The sequence below is a fragment of the Hemicordylus capensis genome, chromosome 3, assembly GCF_027244095.1.
Source record: "Hemicordylus capensis ecotype Gifberg chromosome 3, rHemCap1.1.pri, whole genome shotgun sequence".
NCBI lineage: Eukaryota > Metazoa > Chordata > Lepidosauria > Squamata > Cordylidae > Hemicordylus > Hemicordylus capensis.
In genome coordinates this window covers 172,985,630-173,005,902 of record NC_069659.1, presented here as the reverse complement: position 1 = coordinate 173,005,902, position 20,273 = coordinate 172,985,630, and the positions used below count along the sequence as shown (strand labels likewise).

At 43.2% G+C, this 20,273-nt stretch overlaps 1 long non-coding RNA gene across 1 annotated transcript in view; it reads right to left on the bottom strand.

The window, feature by feature from the left end:
- Positions 1–235, bottom strand: part of LOC128351978 (uncharacterized) — a 48,589-nt gene extending 48,354 nt beyond the window's left edge. The window contains exon 1 of the long non-coding RNA XR_008320156.1: positions 53–235. This is a non-coding gene — a long non-coding RNA (uncharacterized LOC128351978). The remainder of the gene's footprint in view (positions 1–52) is intronic.
- Positions 236–20,273: the final 20,038 nt, after the last annotated feature.

Here is a 20,273-nt window from a genome sequence, read left to right as displayed (position 1 = left end):
GTCAGTGCAATTTATTCTCAGGGAAACATGCATAGGTTTGAGTTACACTGACCTGAAAGTCACCAAAGGATCTTCAAACGAAGCCATAGAAATAGCTTTCTATACACAGAACGTATCAGGACTCTTTAGAGCTCTAGGCCACACCCCCTTTACATGTGATATGTCACATGATGATATCACATGCAAAGGGGGTGTGGCCTCGAGGTAGAAATTGCCAGAGCGAGCTCTTCAGTCTCATTTCAGGGCAGGCTTGCTGCCTGAAAGGGTGTATTTTCTCTTTCTCTTCCTCTGTGGGAGGGAGAGAAAGAGGAATAGACGCTTTTCGGCAGCAAACGCTCCCTGAAATTAATGCAAAAGTAAGCGCTTATGGAGGCTCCTGGGGGGCGTGTGCCCCGTCCCCTACTCAGAGAAGGCGGCGGGGGGCGCGCGATTAAAAAAAATATTTTTTTAATCAACTGAGGTGGTTGGGGTGGGGCGGGGCATGGCGGGCACTTGGCACCCCTCTGCAACTGGCGCCTAGGGCACGTGCCCTGCCTGCCCCCCCCACTGGTTACACCTCTGGCGAGGGAGGTATGGCCTTTCTACATCACTGCAGGGGTGCAGAGCATTATTTATTTATTTATTTATTTATTTATTTATTTAACATATTTGTATACTGTCCAAAACTCTAGTTTCTGGGCAGTTTGACAATGCTAGAGATTTGAACCTGTGACCTTCTACATGGTGGCACTCTCTAATAAAAGGGTGCATCACCCAGACTTCCTCTCATCCCAGAGCAAGAACTGGCAACTTTCTGACCTATGTACAACAACAACAGACAACTAGCAAATGTTTATTAGTTACAGGAGGAACTGGTCAGATATTAGGGGTATGCATAAATGTTTCGAAATGAAGCAGATCACCATGAACTGGGCCGGTTTGATTGTGAACTGGACTGGCCCTCAGGAAAGGCAGCCGGTCTGCGATCAAACTGAATTGAACTCGGTTTGATGTGAAATGTTTCAAAGGTTCGATGGTGGCTGACATTTTGTCTGTTTGTTTACTTGTTTTTCTCCCTTGCTGATTCATTTTCTATCACTTCCAATTGTGATCTCCTTTCCTCTGGTTGGCTTGTTATTCCAAATCAAGTGTTTTCAGGGCAACTCTTCTCCCTTTGGTTGTGGGTAGGGGGGATGAAGGAGGGGGAGCAAAAAGGAGGGAGTTTCTAACTGTATTTAAAACCCAGTCAGACAGTGTCTGGCTTCACTCTGCCTCTGGATCTGGAGGAAGAGCTGGCTTGCCTTGATGCCTTGTTACCTTGCTGTGCCAGCTTTGCTTTTTCCTTGGCCTCTGTGCTGGACCCCTTCTGCCCTGATGGACCTGCTGCTGCCTTGCTGTGCCCATTGCCTGCTGCTGAGCTGAATCACTGAGCTGAATCACTGAATCTGCACTGCAGAAGACACTGCTCTGTTGATAAACCATGTGCTGGTTGTGATGTCTCCTAGAAGTCTGGCTCCCCATGCAAGAGAGAGCTCTGCAACTCAGTTAATTTCTCTTTAGTGAATGTTGTCTCAAGTTGAAATCCTTTCAGTGGTTCCTGCCCTTCTTTCTCCTGAGGGTCAAGCAACCTCCTTCAGGTGACAGATTCTGGTATTTTTAGGTTTCATTCAAAGGAAGCAAACTGACAATTTTAGCATTGTATTTTTAGCACACTCAGGGTCTCCTTTTGAATATTCTACGCAGCTGAGCTGAAACTGTCTTCTTCATATTCTTATTGTCAAAAAGCACTTCTGTTTTTCAGCGTACACTTGACTGCTCCTTCAGAATTTAACCTATGTTTCATTAAAGATCTGGTTTCTAGAAAGAAGTGGAAAAACGTTCCTAAAAACTCATTTTTAGGACTCGGGGGTTTCCTCGAGTCAGCCTTTGAGCAAAGGATCATTGTGATTCCTGGGCCTGTTTAACCAAGCTTGGGGGATCTCCTTGATGACTGGGTTGGTTCAGACATCATGCAAAATCACAGTTCAATCTTCATTCTGCTCAACAGCCCTGAGCCTCAGGAGTGCACACTGCACACCCCTCTCCTGCTGATGTGTGAATTAAAATAATTCTGCTTCCAAAAGCTGTTAACAAACCCATTGAACTGACCAGTCCTGGATTATTCTAATCAAATTGCCTGATGTAAACCAAGATCTAAAATATATTTCAGACTTTGAGTACAGCTATCAGAATTTTTAAGGCATTTGGTTAGAAAACCCCAAGATCAGTCTGTTTGGACATTACAGCTGTTTGGACATCTTGGTTTGCTTCTAACACCATTCAGATGTAGAATTCTTCTCACTCACATGCACCAGATTGGTTTGAGGTGCAGCCTTTTTTCGCCTACTTCTCACTTAGACCTAGGAGTTGGATTGCAGTCTGGCATAGTAGATTAACCGGTCACTTGGCAGGAGAGTGCAGGTGTGGGGTAGGTAGACTCAGTATTGGAGTTTGGCTGGAGGGCCATTTGGGGTGAGAGGGGGTCAAGGAACAGCCCTTCAGGGTTTGGGTGGCCCAGAGGGCTGGGAATGGCCCCCACTCGGGGGCAGCATGACTCACCAGCTCAGAACTTTGGTGACATGGGTTTGGGGTGGGTCGGGCTGCCTCTCCTCAGTGGGGTGAAGCCTTGTGGTGAGAGGAGGTCAGGACATGGCTCCTGACCAAATCAGTACCAGGCCCTTCGCCCTGGTGTGGGATGGCCCCCACTAGGAGGGGGCCACCACACGAGAGGCTTACCCACACTCTGATTAGTTAGGGACCTCGTTGCAAGTTTGTTATCTGCTGTACACTAATAAAGTGGCCCTAAGAAACTCCAACTAAACATGTCCTGTCTTCATTGGGGCCTGGGGGTGCAAAGAAGAGTAACCCTTTTGATTTCCACATGACTGATGAAAACTTCTTCCTCATCCAGCATGCACAGCTTCACACAAAAAAGGAAACTTACAGAAATTCAGCTCAATACTGCTGCCTCTGGCACCATAATATCTTGGCCCATTTCTGCTCTGAAAAACAGGGAGGGATTCCTCCAACAGAAGTTTGGATTCATATTACACAGGGAATCAAACTTGTGCATGTCTGCCGCAAGAGTAGTAAAAATTCATGAGTTTACGGATTACCTCTGAGCACTAAGATTTTTATGATCCCACACTCCTGATATAAAGTTTGCTTCACAATCTTTTTAACCATTTTTTAGTTCCCCTGCACCCCAGATAAGTATTAAGTTAGAAAATAAAACAAGCTTGAAAAGATCATATGAAATGATATTATTGATTTTAGTGTATCCTAAAGTATATATGGCATAAATAACTAAAATTTCCCCAAGAATTAGTAGTAATTCCATATTTAAAATGGTGAACACTTAATAAATCTGCTAAAACAGATTCAACCAACTCTGTTTGCCACAAACTTGTAGAAATATATAGTATGGCATTCAGTGGCAGCAATAAGCATAAAGGTTCATTTGTCCCCTTGCATTCAGAATTAAGTTTACAGTTTTGCAGCTCTGAGAAGCGCTTACCCAATGTATTTCTGTTAGTCGAGAGTATGTATTCATATAATGTGAATGTTGTAGTCTTCTATAGGCAATATCAAGTGTTTACTTTTTATTTTGATATAATTCTTCCACACATACAAAGATTAATATATCTTAATCCCTTGTTGAACCTTACATTTAGATAAACCATTAAAAGCTTTCCAGAAAAAAACGGAGTAATATTCTAATCTGTAATTGATTCTATCTCTTCAGTTCCAAGCAATATATAATAGACCCAGGTTGTAGAGAGCCCTTCTTAGTTATTTCCTTAGGGCTGAGGGAGAAATGCAGAGACGTCTTCAAGGGACAAGTTGATTCCACAGCAAAGGGAGGGGCATGCCACAACCTTCAGAAATGCACTCCTAGGAAAAGGAAACAAGTCGGTTGGTGCTAAAACATGTGTGCCATGAGATCTTAAATACATTCACTCTGGAATAAATCCTACTGAGTTCAACAAAAAGTTACTTTCTAGTTAATTTGCATAGGGTTGCAGTGTTAAATACACATTTGCAGGATTATCTCTGGAACACTGGGAACTAATTTATTTTTTAAAGTCTTGGGGATCTAATCGTGCCTATTACCTGGGGGGGGAAATATCATTTTACCACTGTCTCTTGCTGTGCTCAGTACACTAGTACCCCAAGGCATCTTTCTTTTCCCAGATAACAATCTCATGAAGAAGTCCTATAGGCTTATCTGGAATCCATAATGTTACACTGACGGCTGTTTCTCATAGTTATAAATGTGGATTGCTTTTCAATTCACTGGAGACATTTTACTCATACACACTGACACACACTGAACCCAGGGTCTGGATTCAACAGTCAGATTCTTCTCCAAATACAAAATAGGAGGAACAGAATTCCAAAACAGTGGAACACGTTGAGTTTGGGAAGTTTTCCCTGTTGTGCTAGGACTGGTCAGAGAACTCAGGGTGCCAGCGCACATCTCATGGCCTCTATGCAGGCTATGTCCTGTATAGAACAGATCAAGCTATCCATGTCACACTTAAGAAGGCATCCACAGATGCAACATTAAGACCATAATCCATGCCTCAAAGGCCTCAAAAGTTCTACAAGTCTCTAGGCATCAAGGACATAAATAATGTTATTTATTCCACACCAGTGCTTAGAGTCTACTGGCCAAATCTAGCAAGATTTGGATTGTTCCTCAATCAGGCAGAATCCCCAGCAATTTTCAGTATGTTTCCCTGAATTTCCACTGTAGATGAAAGAAGGAAGGAAGTGCATTTATGGTGCAGAAAATACAACTGGGATGTTAGAAAGAGTGGCCAACATCCTGACTAATAAAGACACGCTGGTTCAGCAATGATGAATTCAAAGACTAAGGCTGTGCCAGTGCATGTCGGGTAGAAAACAATTTCCCCTTACTTCTGAAGTTGCCTGTGGTGGTGCAAACTACTGCAAAAGGGTGAGGAGTTCTTTACCTTCCTTCATGTGCTGGGACAGCTTTAGTCTGGAATGCACTGTGACACTAGCATGAACTACGTTAGTCAGGATGTTGGCCAGTGTGTGGATCCTGTTTATAGGGGTGTGCACAACTACAAAAAAATTGGATTGGGTCAGTTCCAGAAACACCAGATGTCAGTTTTGTTTCCTTTTCAACCTTCATAAGGCCAGGGATCAGTAAAATTGGGGTCAGTAAAATTGTCAACAATCCCCATAGAAGTCTATGGGGAAAAGGATGAAAGACTCACCAAGAAAAATGGATAGCCTGGTAGCTCTGAAAGCTGGCACAAAATTAGCCAAGGGTGGTCGGACTCTGTGTATTTTACTAGAAGTGAATCAGACCATTGGTTGTTTTTAGATTAATATTTTTAAGTAACCAGGAATTGTACTCACAGAGCATGTGAAAGAAAATTGATGTAACATCCGGGAATCTCAGGGGAAGTGATTTATCATCAGAGAACCACAGGGGAACCCCAGAAACCGGCAGCTATATTTTTTAAAAAATGTGAATAAAAATATGGCAAAAAACTTACAAAAGAAGAAATAAATGCTTGGGCAGGCAGGCAAGCAGGCAGGCTGGCTGGCAGATAAGTAGCAGAAGATGTTTTTCACCCCAGTCGTGATTGACTCCCACTGCCATTTGGAGCTACAAAGTGCTATGACTAGCCTTCCCAACACCCTCTGACCTGGCCCATGTGGGCCAATGTCTAACCTCTCTAATCCAACCTTGCACACCTCTACCTGTTTAATCTTTTTTCATTTGGACTTCTTAAAAAAAGATGTTGCAAAAAAAATTATGTTAACTAATTAATGGCAGCATCTGGTTCATCCATTCATACATACCTCAAGTAAAGATTATTTAGGCCACCTCAAGGGATGTGCATGGAACCAGTTTTGTATACCCAAGTATCTATTTTTGCAACTATCTACATAAGAACATAAGAATAGCCCTGCTGGATGAGGCCCATGGCCCATCTAGTCCAGCATCCTGTTTCACACAGTGGCCCACCAGATGCCATTGGAATAGGCAAGAGTTGAGGGCATGGCCTCTCTCCTGCTCTTACTCCCCTGAAACTGGTACTCAGAGGCATCCTGCCTTTGAGGCTGCATGTGGCCTATAGCCCTCCAATTAGTAGCCGTTGATAGACCTCTCCTCCATGAAGTTATCCAAACCCCTCATAAAGCCATCCAGGTTGTTGGCTGCCACCACATCTTGTGGCAGAGAATTCCACAAGTTGATTATGCATTGTGTATAAAAGTACTTCTGCTTGTTGGTCCAAAATTTCCTGGCAATCAATTTCATGGCATGACCCCTGGTTCTAGTGTTATGTGAGAGGGAGAAAAAATTCTCTCTATCCACTTTCGCCACACTATGCATGATTTTATAGACTTCTATCATGTCTCCCCTCAGTCTTTTTTTTTCTAAACTAAAAAGCTCCAGGTGTTGTAGCCTTGCCTCATAAGAAAGGTGCTCTAGGCCCCGATCATCTTGGTTGCTCTTTTAGGTTGCCCTGATGTTGATCTATCTTCAACATCAGTCTGGTAATGAACAAGTTAAGTGCTGAGACCATCTGGGTGTCCTGAAAAACTTTTGCAACCACTAAGCTAACTCCTATTTGCAACCGTTAAGCTAAATCCTGACTCTGTATGTGTGTGTGTGTGTGTGTGTGTGAGAGAGAGAGAGAGAGAGAGAGAGAGAGAGAGAGAGAGAGGAGTAGTAGTAGTAGTAGTAGTAGTAGTAGTAGTATTATACTAAAAAATTGTTTTCTTTGTATTTACAAGCCTTCTCAGAGTGTTTGACTGACTCTGGGAGAGAGGAAGAGGAAGCCTCTAGTTCACACTGCCCCAACCAGACATACTAAGCCTGCTACTCTCCACTTAAGCATATATAAGTAGAACCATGTTTTTATATTTGCCTGCTGGAAAATTAAAGAAGGGATGGGAAGTTTTAGTGTTCCAATTCTCGTGAGAGCTAACTCTGTTAACCAAGGAGCTCTTGGTGGCAGTGAGACAATCTACCAGAGAGTCTTCTTTTCTTTTTAATTAATGTTAAATCCAGTCAGTCCACAAGGCTTGGAGAGGCGTGGTTCAGTTAGAGTCTCCTCTCAGGTGGGCTGGGCTTGGGTTTGTTACACAGTCATTCATGTAAAACCATGTGCAAATGTGTTGATATCTGTACATGTATATGAATCAAAATTATAGTTTTTCATAAATATTTTTGGCAGTGCCAAATTTTCCCTTTCCAGTGAGTGTGAACATGTTTGTTTATTCACTTCCATTACACTCAATAGCTTTCAGTGATGCCATCACCTGGACATCTGATTGGTTAGGTAGCATTATGAGGTCATCCCATTCAGTGTGTGATACCTGATTTGATGGGATTGCCTATGTGATCAAGGAATGAGGAAGAAATAGCAGCCTGCAAGAAGAAAGATGCTGAAACTGCAGCAGGTGGAGAAAACACTGGAACTGTATAAGAGTGAAAATATTATACAATCTATTTGCAGAGAAATTTGCTAGTTTCTACTTCCGAATCAAATTGGAGAATATTCAGCATAGCTCAACCTGTGCAGCTGTTGCTGAAGCCTCATTTTTACCCTGTTTGCTTTTGGAGTAAATAAATGAATGTTATCCATTACTTACTGCACCAGATTATAAATACAAGCCTCTTAAAGCATTGTAACCTTAATTATCCTGCACATCTAATCTGTCACATGCCAATTATTTGAACCATGTTGAGGACACAACGTGCTATATAGCATCAGTCTGCCTTTTAAATAAAAGTAGGAGTGAGCATTCTTAATGAACTTAGGCAGTATGTGAAATAAACAGGATGAAGGAAACATATTTCATTTTCTGTCTGTTCACAAAAAGAAGAAATGCTGGCTTCAGACTCCCCATAATTAGATTCTATATGATGAAGTCACTATGTATGTACATTCTGAAAGCAGAGGTCACACTATTGTGGGGATGTTTCCGAGGTAAGCTATCAGAGCATAAAGTTCTTAATTCTTGAGCTGTATTTCATTCCACTTGTCTAGCTTTTTATTATGTTCTGAAGTACAAACGGTTGATGGCCACGTTGGAAGAGAAGAAGCAAGTTCAAAGTGACCTTGTCAGTGGGCTCAGTGACTTCAGAATTTAATCAATCAGCCATTTGAAAGAATATGATAACCACGATCTTTCTGGCATAACCCAGACTTTGAAACTGACGATGTCATAAACAGAGGAGGAAAAGAAGGAGAGGCGAATTGTAACGATAAATGCCATCCGAGCATTTTCAGCTAAAAGAAATACTTAAATATACATTCAGTACACCAAAGTATTTTGCATAAGTTATGCCATCAGCATATCAACCTAGAATCTGTTAGTTTATAACCTAGCTGACATTAATGAGCTTAATGCACTTGGTCTCTTGTGTTTTACATCTCGGGCTGCAAAAAGAAAAATAGGAAGATAAAAAGGCTAGTAAATAGAGAATAAAAATGGAATGTGACTAGAGAAACATTTTCAAGAAGAGATTTATGACTCAAATACCCATAATTATAGCACTGCAGCTGTTGTTTTCCATTAGGTTCAAGCAAAATGCACTAACCAAGGAAATATTTCTTTCCCCAGAAATTTTCTACAACAAAGCAACTGTGCAGTGTCATTTTTCCCCGAGTGTGAAAACTAGAGATCTGTTGAGTTGTCTTCTCATCATCTCTTGATCATAGCAGGTAGCCTTCAACCTTTCTTTACATCAAATGTTGCATGCTGGGTACTAGGGCTGTGCATTGAATTAGAACAATAATCAGAATCTATTTGATACAGTCCCTGATGGTGACATTTTTGTTACACTGGTTTCAATGCAAAATTGCTAATATCGGCACCACACAAAACAATATTTTCTATATCATATTGAGTTGCATCAAGCTTCATCTAGTGATCAGATGGGCTGTTTTCATGCTACTTTTCTCTGTTGCTTATATCATAAAACTTGCTTGGTAGTGGGGTGGGAGGGGTGGCAGGAAGAAAACAGTTATATGATTGTTTGATATCCCTGCTTCAAATCAATGCCTCTTTAGGCATTGCCCGCTATTCTTAAACTCTGGAATTTCTGATGAAATGGAGGTGGTATCAAGCTCTAAGAAGGATCTTAGAGGTATCAAAAGACATCTACCAGAATGGAAAGTTTCATCCCATTCGGTCTTATGATAATATTTCTATAGACTTTCAATGATGTCACATCATTTCCTATGGACCATTATATCCTATGGGCCAGTGCATCAACCCTGATAATGATCCATTGAACGAATCAATCCTGGGTGGTTCAGTTGTTGTTGTTGTTGTTGTTGTTGTTGTTGTTGTTGTTGTTGTTGTTATGAATTCAATTTCTATATCGTCCTTCCAAAAATGGCTCAGGGTGGTTTACAAAGAGAAATAACAAACAAATAAGATAGAACCCTGTCCCCAAAGGGCTCACAATCTAAAAAGAAACATAAGATAGATACCAGCAACAGTCACTGTGCTGGGGGTGGATAGGGCCAGTTACTCTCCCACTGCTAAATAAAGAGAATCACCACATTAAAAGGTGCCTCTTTGCCAAGTTAGCAGGGCCTGTTGCATGTTGTTTCAATAATCCCTTGCATTGTGTATGTATTAGACTGGATCCAATAACTTTGTTCATGCACAGCCCTACTGGTTACTTGACAGAACACTTTTTTGCTAATATCCCTCCATGTAATGTGAATAGTTTATGAAATGCCATTGTTATCATGCACTGTCTTGAGTAGAGACCATGGTTGCTCTTTTGCTCTTTAAGTTGTTCAGCTTATGTGAATGAGAGAAAGCATGCTCATTATTGATAAATATGATTACATCACTTTTCAAGCTATGAAGCCCATTTCAGCATATGAAATATTGTACAAATATTATTTCATTGTACCCTCTCCCATCACTCCAGTAGCCAGGTTATACTGAAGATAATTATTCACCCAAGACCATCCAGTGACGTTCATGTCTAACAAGACACTAGGACCCAGAAAGAGTTGCCATCAGATTTTGCCTGAAATGAAATTTGATACAAAGTTGGATGCTTAAAAAAACCCAAAAAACATTAGAGATCAAGTTCCTGCAAATCAAGCTCCCAAGAAGAATGTGTTCATCAAAGGGAAAGCTACTTTACTGTTGCTAGCACAATGAATTGTAATTTTTCTCTTGGTAGCCATTTTACTGATGATGTATAATAATCCTAATACACATTCTGTTTTGAGAGTTGCTTCAGATTAAAATTAGGAGCAACACTGCTTATATTCATTCATTTTTAAACTTTAGATTCACAAAGGCTGCATCATCAAAACCATAAAGCTGCTGGATCCAAGTTTGCTATACAAGTATTGAATCATGGATAGATATTTACATGCCAATCCTTGTGTTTTCATACTCACTGTTCTGCTACATTTAGACCCAGAGTAGGTTGCATAGTCTTAAAAGAGAAGCCAAAATAATTTGTTAAAAAACATAAACGAACAGTAGAGTTACCATCAAACACATCTCAGTTTTCACGTCATGCCACCCCCGAGTGCCTTCTGAATGCAGATACCGGTAGTCTTCATCGTCTTTTGGAAGTAGGGGTGTGCAAGCAGGCTTGGTTCAAGCCAGGCTCAATGTTGAACCGGCTTGGTTCAACAGGTTTGGGGTTAAAATGGACCATACTCTGCCAGTCTGAGTTCGAACCAAACCAGGCCTGGATTGAACTGAACCTGTTTGGACCTCTACTGGTACAGGGGAATCCAGTGAGGATTCCACTTTACCAGTAAAGGGGCAGGGGGGCTTTCCTAAGGGTGGAGCAGGCAGGAGGGGAGTCAGTTACTACTTACAAGTCCCATTGGTGACGGCTGCTAGGGGGGCAGTGGGGGTGGGGGCAACTCTCCCCCACCCCCGCTGGCCTCCCTGTGAGTAGCCAGGAATTGTGGTGGTCCAGTTCAGGCCTCTGTGCATGTACGGAAGCCATTTTAGTGACCTCTGCACATGCACAGAGGCCATTTGCATGACCACACAATTGGCGTGGTCATGCAAATGGCTGCTGAGCATGTGTGGAGGTCACTAAAATGGCCTCCACACATACACAGAGGCCCGAACCAGGCTGGAGAAGGCCTGAACCAGGCTGCTGGAGGCCCTGGCTACTCTGGAGCAGGCTGGTGGGGGGGAGGGGGGACCTGGCCTCATCCCTGTTGCCCCCTGGGGTGGCAGCTGCCACCAGTGGGACTTGTAAGTAGTAATTGACTCCCATCCACTCTACCCTTTGGGAAGCTCCCCTGCCCCTTTACTGGTAAGGGGGGATCCTTGCCAGATTCCCCTTTACCAGTGGAGCTCTGAACTGATTTGAACTGGTTCGGAAGTTGAACTGAACTGGGTCCATTTCAACCAGAACCAAAACCGAACCAGAAAAACCAGTTTTGTGCGCATCCCTATTTGGAAAGTAATCAAGAATTGGACAAAAGCAACCATCTGTGGAAAGCCATCCATAGCTGTGCTGCCAGAACAGAAAAGGACTTTCCCTTTGTAGTCACTAAGTAAACCTCAGAAAGTGGAGGCATGTTAAGCAGGGCTTCCCCAGAAGATCTAATAGTGTGTGGAGGTTCATATGGAAGCAGACACTTGACTTGTGTAAGTATGCACAAAGGTTTAGCTAGAAGTAGGACTGATTTCTGAGGGATTTACTTGAATTCAAGCTTGCTGTAATGAATCCTTAGGACAGCTTCTTATATCTAATGCTACATTTGCCTGCTTCCATTGTAACCTCCATTCTGAGTTTAGAGCTACAAACACAAATAGCATTGACATCATGACACACTGTGTGAGACAGCAAGTACATATCAGCACATTGTGGGCACTCATGGTGTTCCTTGTGATAGGGATTCTCTTTTTCAATTGGTAGCAAATCAATATGGCAAAGCACATGGTACCAATTTCATCAAGAGCCTGATGTAATTCCAGCTGTGTAATTCCAGCTGTGTTGCTCTGAGAGAGTCAAAAGATGAGTCATTCACCTTGACTGTGTGTGTGTGTGTGTGTATACACACTTCCCTCCCCCAGACCCTTCAAGTCTTCTTTCCCCCTTTCCATGCTATGAGAGGCATGATCATCTCCAAGATGTTGATTAAAAAGAGCTGTGTTGGAAGATGTTTTAGTGGCATTTTTAAATGTTTTTTTGGGGGGAAATAACAGTCTATGAAGACATTATAGCCTCTTTGCCGCCCATGGGAACCTTGTACTCTGTGGTAAGTGAATACATCTTTCCAACTGGTATTTGGCTCAGCTATGAACAAATTACTGTCAAGGTTAATTATCCTATTCAAATCTGTTCTCACCTGAAGGATTTCCAAAATATTTTAGAAGTACCAGTGAAGGTTGCTGTTGGGTTGTTGTTTTTGCTTTGCCAAAGTGTGTGATATGCATAAAAGTGCTTGAAAATGGCTGGCTTCTTAAGATTAACTTTTCAGATACAAATGGAAAGCACAGAATTTTAATATTTTGAGTGGCTCATAAGGTTGGCTGTGTGGTAAGGCTACATATGGGGATGGATTATGGCATATCTATTGATCAGCATTGTCACGCTATTCATTGTCAGAAGAGAACCCAGGAGAAGATGTTTTCCCAGCTGCTTTGACCTCTGACATGAAGGGAGGGGGTTGGTGCTGGTTTGGATCAGCACAAATCACAACATAAGCCCTATTCAGCTGTATTTAATGGAGGTTATACTCACATACAGCCTCTGAAAGCATGCTGGAAGTCCCACCCAGTGCATCACTCACTTAGTTCTCCTGGCATGTCACTCAAGATTAGAGGTGTTTGAAGTGATGAACACTGTAAGCATGATGGTGGGCACTCAAGACTGCCGATCACTGAAGTGCCCACCATCATGCTTACGGAGCTCATCTCTTCAAACACTTGTAATATTGAGTGACTCACTGGGAGAACTAAGTGAGTGATGTGCTGGGCGGAACTTCTAACACACGTTTGGACTATAGCCCTATTCACATGTTATTTAACATCTTTAGGGCAATAGCTGTGTTCTGTGGCAGCGGCTCACGTACAGCCTAAGTTAAATAACATCTGAATGGTGCTATAGTGTCATTCTGAGGGCACATTTGGGCAAAAATGGTGATTGCCAATGGGCTGAGACATTTCTCAGATTCCCTGACCCCAGGTTCACTGACTCAGGATTTGGTGAAAAATTTGGGAAGGGAGTTTTGGATCACCCTAGGAAATCGAAAAGTTATATTTTGTGACAATTAGAGCCAGCGTGGTGCAGTGGTTAGAGTGCTGGACTAGGACCGAGGAGACCCGAGTTCAAATTCCCATTCAGCCATAAAACTAGCTGGGTGACTCTGGGCCAATCACTTTTCTCTCAGCCTAACCTACTTCACAGGGTTGTTGTGAAAGAGAAATTCAAGCATGTAGTGCACTGCTCTGGGCTCCTTGGAGGAAGAGCGGGATATAAATGTAATAATAATAATAACTTTTAAATCTATATGAGGAAAAACATGGTGATCCCAATTCTAAGCAGCAGTAATTGGGGATTACAAGATTCTTCTGGCTTTTTAACACTGATCACCTCTATCTCCTGATCCATAGTCCTTACAGAAAAACTACCTTCCTGAAGCCAGCAAGCTGTTGCTAGGTATCTGATTAAATCTTTCTTTTCTCCATGAATGCCCTTAATTCTAATAAACTGTCATGACTCCAGTGCCAAGCACTGATCTGGACACTGACTCTGTGAAGGAGTTGGTCAACATCACAAGATATTACTACAGGCTTTTAAATGTGGCATAGTATTGATGGATGCAGTATGAATTTGCATGTATACAAGCATAGATAAACCTTTATGTATTCTTGTTTAGGGAAAAAGAATAAGATTATTAGTTTCACGGGGTTTAAACTTCCACTGCTTTTGCACATAATATGAGACCGGAGGTTGCTGAACCTGCAGTTAATTTTTCAAATGGTGAATCACATTGCAGTCATCCATCCAACCATGATCCAGCAACCTCCATTTTCAGGGCAGGGTCTTCCTCATCTGCCAAGACCTCATCTCAGCAAGCTCCATAGCGCTCACATTGTAGACTGTGGGCAAGGTGTCAGCACATCTCCAGGGTGGCAGCCCTTGGCCACAATCCTCAAGGGGAGTGCCAAGCATGAGCATGCCTTATCAGAATGGTCCACCCACCCTCAGCAGGGAAAGGGCATTCAAATCCCTTTAAATGCCATGCCATGCAAACTCTTCTTCTGACAGCAACTGCACTGCTGTCCTTGTAAGAGCCCCCAAACAAAACTCTCTTGCACAAGCACAATTTCTGGTGGCAGGGTGTGGGATCTGGGGGGGCACTATTTTCTTGTTACTCAGGAAAGAGAAGGGAACATGATGACTTCCTAGGAGGGGATATGTATATGACAGAGAGCAAATGATCCTCCAGTCTTGCCCACTGTGACCATGGTGCCAGTCTACTGGGGAGGACCTTATGTTGGCCAAAAACTTTGGGCTTCGGTCAGACTGTGAGCTCATGAGTTAAACTTGCCCCAAGGGGGGGCGCTGCTTGCTTGGGGCCCTTGCTCTCTCTGATTAATGATAGAACCTTTGCACAGCAACACCCTCCTCTGCAGAAAAGCCTTTCACACACCCAAAGGAGATTTCTGATGCTTCATGTGTCTGGGCATAGCCAGGCAGGCAGACCCAATATACAGTGACCCCAGGAGAGTGGGGATGCCATTTTGGGCAAAAACAAAGATGGTCATGTTCAAATCGGTGGACAGGCTGGCAGATGGCATACTTTGACAGCTTATTTGCGGCAGACACCAAGAGAGAGGGAGCTGTTGCTGAGGTACCCATCCCCACAACTTGCTTGTATAGAGCAACTTGGCTGGGCAGCATTTGCCGTCCGGCCCCATGGCCTGCCACTCTCACGAGCAAGTGGTGCGTGGGAGAAGGGGAGGTCATCACACATTCTTAATGATTCTGCCCAACACCCCTGTCCCCACAGACAGTTTTTCTCCTGAGCTGTGAAGGGGTATCCCCATGGCCTTACACTCTCATGAGTGAATGGTCCACTCAGGAACAGCATTCATCATCATCACAGAGGAAGAATCTCTCCTGTCAGTGCTCACAATGATGATCCTGCTGCCTGGCCCTTCTCATAAGTAAGCCTATTGACCACACATGTTCACCCAAGGGAAAGGAGCTGGGGCCCCCTTCCCCAACATCATTGTGCAAAAATTATAACTTAGCCATTCAATAATTCCTGGTTGGGGCTGCCTTTTAACCACCCCAGTACACTAATGGGGTTGCCCTGCTTATGTTGCCACCTGGAGTTCATGTGCCTGTGAACATACATTTTTGTCACTCCATTTTCAGAGAGTAAAGCATGTAGTGCCTGTCTTGCCACCCCATCCCCTTTCTCTCCTGATTGCCAGGAGAGGGGAGCAAGATATTGAGTGGGAAGAGAGCTTGCCCCTGTGCAACTGTGCCATTTGACAGGCTGACAAGCTTGGGATGGGACATGATGGTGTCCCTGGTGATGGGCAACTGCTTTGTTGGATTGGAGGCAGCGGGGCGGGGCAAGTGTTCGGAGAGGCAGCCAGCAAGAAGCTCTGCAGGCATGGAGCAGGCGGTATCACAGGTTGGTCTGCGCCACCGTCTCTATGATTACGGCTCCAGAAAGTGAACAAAACTGCTGTTATGGCACATTCTAAATGAGTTTATGGCAATATCCGTACGGCTGTAGCTTCAGTATCAAATATAATTCTGCTGCCAAAAAAACCTCAGGTTATGGCGGCAAAACTCACTACAAACCAAAGGTTCAAATTGGAGTTTGGCGAGGGAGACCTCAGGTCACTTTTGCTGTGAAACCGCGTTTGCACACCTTCGGATGCAATGGAGTTCCAACCACTGCCCCATTTAATTGTGGTTTCATGTTACATGTGAATGCGGCCTTTATCGTCTATGCAATTATTGCTCCCTGTGAACACAGAATTTGAAGCAGTTCAACCCAGTCTTAATTTAGGACTCAAGCTCACTCCACACAAGATGAACTGGGTCTGGCAGCAATTAAAGGTTCTGGAAAGCTTTACTCTAAAGTCTTGTCGCTATTCAAGTTGGTCAAGATTATCATACATTTATTATTTATTAATTTATTTTATCAAATTTGTACACAGCCCCAAACTTTCATCTCTGGGCGGTTAACAATAACATAAAAACAGTTAAAAACATATACAAAAATCTTTAAAACAATAACAATTTAAAAATAAACCAGAGATTAAAACCCCAAAATGTACATGTACTTTGAATGCTTCTTTGAACCCTGAAGCCATGTAATGCAGAGATTACTTTAGCCACTTGAGCTCTTTAAGAACTACCATAAAATCTACCCAAAGCTTTGTGACCTCCTGCTCCATGTTGCCAGTGATGCCAATGGACCCCTCAGGAAAGAACCAAACGATGGTCAAATGCAAGACTCCACTCCTTAGAGAGCATGACAGTAAGACAGGCAGTAGGGCTATATATAAGAGCTTGATGAACTAAATAACTGTCTTGTACCTTGCCTCTAGTCATATCTGGGTGCTTTACCTCTTGTAGGATATCTCTCAGAACACCAGGTGCACCTTCCTAGTCAATTGTACAAATATGACGAATATTTTTATACCACTTTTCAACAAAAAGTTCTCCAAGTGGTTTACATAGATATAAATAGATAAATAAAATTGCTCCCTGACCCCAAAGGGCTCACAAGCTAAAAATTGTCACACAAATAAGTGGTGATGCAAATGATATGAATTTGTGTCAACACGTAATGGCCTGAATTTGCATCACCCACGGCGGTGAGAGGGGATTGAAGAAGCCCCACCGCTACCTCCAATGTCTCAGCTACCACTGCCACCCTAGTGCCTTAATTTTAAAGGTAAAGACTATCTTTTCTCTCAACCCCCATTTACTGTAGGGAATTTCTTTACTTCTAAAGGGGAATCTGTGCTGGATTCCCCATTAGAGGTATACCCCCTGAGCTGGCAAGCAAACTGGTTTGATGGCCAAAATGGGTCCTAGGCCAGGTTGGCTTGAATCTGGTTCAGATTCAAGCTGATCTGGCAAAACCAGTTTCATGCACATCCCTACCTGACTTTACTTGCTAGCCATGCTAGTATCCTCCTGAACTTGGTGGTATATTTCTTCCTCCTTGGTATACGTTCCAACTGAGCTTCTATTATTGTGGTTTTGAATAAGTTCCATGCTTTCTGGAGTTATTTCACACTTCTGACCTTCTATTTCAGCTTCCTTTTTACCAGTTCCCTCATTTTTGAGAAGTTTCCTCTTCTGAAGTCCAGTGCATCTTTGTTGGACTTCCTTGGCAGTGCTCCACTCACATATATGCTGAATTGGAGCATACTATGGTCACTAATCCCCAATGGTTCTACAACTATGATATCTCGCACAAGGTCCTGGGTGCCACTCAGGATTAAGTTCAAGGTTGCCTTATCTCTGGATGCTTCTGCGATTAACTGTACAAAGGCACAGTCTTTAGCATGTCTAGCAATTCAATGACTGTTGTCGGGATTTCCTACCCTACTCCGTGATACAAGGTTGTTTACACAGTCAAACGGCAGTGTGCTGAGAGAAGCAGAGGGCTCCAGGACAACTCCAGTAATTCCCTTTCAGAAGTCAGGAAGGGCCCAGAGAGGTATGCAACAGCTGCTGGAGGATGGGCGGGGGCAGTCCAAGGGGCAGCAGAAGGGTGGAGAGGGAATAGTGATGACATCAGCTCCACAGCTGCAGCCTTGTGTGGAAATGATAGTGAAGGGGGTGGAGTTGGGGAAAAAGGCCCCTTGGGAGGCCAGGGATTGGGTGGCCAATCCACTTGCCAATCCACTTGCCTGGCCAGGGGAAAAGGAGCAAGCTGGAAGGGGGGAAGAGTGTCCTAAATGTAGGGCTTTATTTAAGGCAGGGGCTGCCGATGATGAGACGATCAGCAAGGATGGGGTTTGTTGATCTGGTCGACTCCTGGAAAGGAGATCAGACCTTTACTCCCGCTGATAGGTGAAGGAGTGGAGTGAATATACTTCCCTCCTCCCCCAACTCTGAGGCAATGTCCATGCCTATTATTTAGTGTGAGGGGGTGGGAAGGTTAATTAGAGAATTCCTCCTCCCTAAACACAGACATCTGTCAACACCCAAATGTGTATTTGCCCACTCTATGTGAGGGTAATTGAAGTTATCCATTATTACAGGTCTGTTTCTCTTTGACATCTCTCTGATAATAATAATAATATGATACCTAGAAGCCTAAATTTTGCTTCCAGGACCTCCAGACTGAATTTCCCAACATTGTTGGTGCCAACATACACCACAACAGCTGACTCCTCTCCAGCACTGTCTAACAGCCTATCTAGATGCTGTGTGATGTCCACAGCCTTCACACCAGGCAGGCAAGTCACCGTGCAGTCTACATGCAGGTCAGAAACCCATCTCTCTATGCCCCTAACAATTAAATCACCCACTATTAGGAGGCCCCCAATTCTCGGAGGAGTATCCCCTGTGTGAGAGGATATGGGTGCATCACCCAAGGAAGGAGTATTTTATAAGGGAGCATTCCCTTCTTCTTCAGACTGATGTCCCCCTTCCCCGAGACCTTCATTCTTCATGACAGCAGAGAAGTTATCAGCCTTGGAGTGGAAATGGCTCTATCACATATCTGAGGGTCTCACCCACATACCTCTCTGCCTCCCTGAGCTTCTCCAGGTCAGCCACTTTGGCTTTGAGGGAACCAACTTGTTCCCTGAGAGCTAGGAGCTCTTTGCACCAAATGCACAGCCATGACTTTTGCCCCTCAGGTAGATAGTAATACATGCAATACTCTGTGCGATACACTGGCAACCCCTCCCCTTCTTCCATTAGGAACATAGGAAGTTGCCACATACTGAGTCAGACCATTGGTATATCTAGCTCAGTATTGTCTTCACAGACTGGCAGCTCAACCTTCATAACTGGTTTCATTGGCTATTTAGAATATTTAGAGCTTGTTTACTTGAAAGCTAGGTCTTAGCTGCAGTTGTCAGCTAAGTAAAGGTTTCAGACTCTGTCTTCCAAGAATATTACAGAAGTAGGGTAGTACTCACCTTCTTTTCAGACCGAGTGTCTCCTTTGTGATAAATGGAGATCACTTCTGTGCCCTGACAAACTTAGCTTGTCTTTATTAGTCACATATTATGTGACTAATAAGTTTTTAAAATTTAAAAAGTATTGTAGAAACACATTGGAAGGGCTTCAGTATAGTGATGCTGAGGTGAAAAATGTCAGAGCATCCGTGCAAAACAGGGCGGAATGAAACATTGTTATTAAGATGTGAGCCTCAAGAAGTTTTATATATATAAACACAGAGCTTTAGTGGTTCTGTGTCATAAAGGGTTTCTAGACAAATAGGATACAGTAGTGTGAGCTCAGTTGTGCAATCCATTGTAAATTCTGATGTTTGCTATACGGCAGCCTTTAGCAAGGTGCAATATTTTCTTCACACACAAAGCCCACTAACAGGGGCAGAAAAGGCAAAGTGACTGTATAATTCACCCTTAACAATGAAATCATTTATCACTTCCCTAGGTGCTAGTGAAGCTTATAGAAATTGGTCTGGTCTATCAAGATCTGAGAAAACTTGGAGGCATAGCAGTACCATGGATCTTTGGAAAGTTGGCAACATTTGCATCATAGTGATTGGGACACCTCCGTCCCTATGCTTGAACAATATTTGGGCCATGAATTATGAATATAGCCAAATACTCCTGGATAAATCTATGTCTGGCCTGAAGTTGGACTGAGGGGGCCCAACATTTTTGGAGAGAGAAGCAAAAGTTTACAAATCATGTCAAGGGTGGGGGGCATAACACGGTGGCAGTGGCACAGTCTTAAAAAAAAAAATACTGTGAGCAGTGTCCCCTCTAAGGTGTGTGCATGTGCGCTTGCATACAAGTTTTTAACATTTCTGCTCAGTTAATTTTAGATGTGCAAAACATCTAAAATTAAATGTTGATTCAATCACTCAGGTTGATTCAACCGCTCAGCCCCACTCTGAATGCATGTGTGCGCACACTGCCTCGATCCTGCCACCCAAAACAAAACTCATTCTGCACACAGATTGGGGGTGGGGTGGATAGAGAGAACATTGACTGTGAGTGCAGGCATTTCTGCAGTAGAGGATACTTCTAGTAGTTGCCAGTTTTCTCTCAGT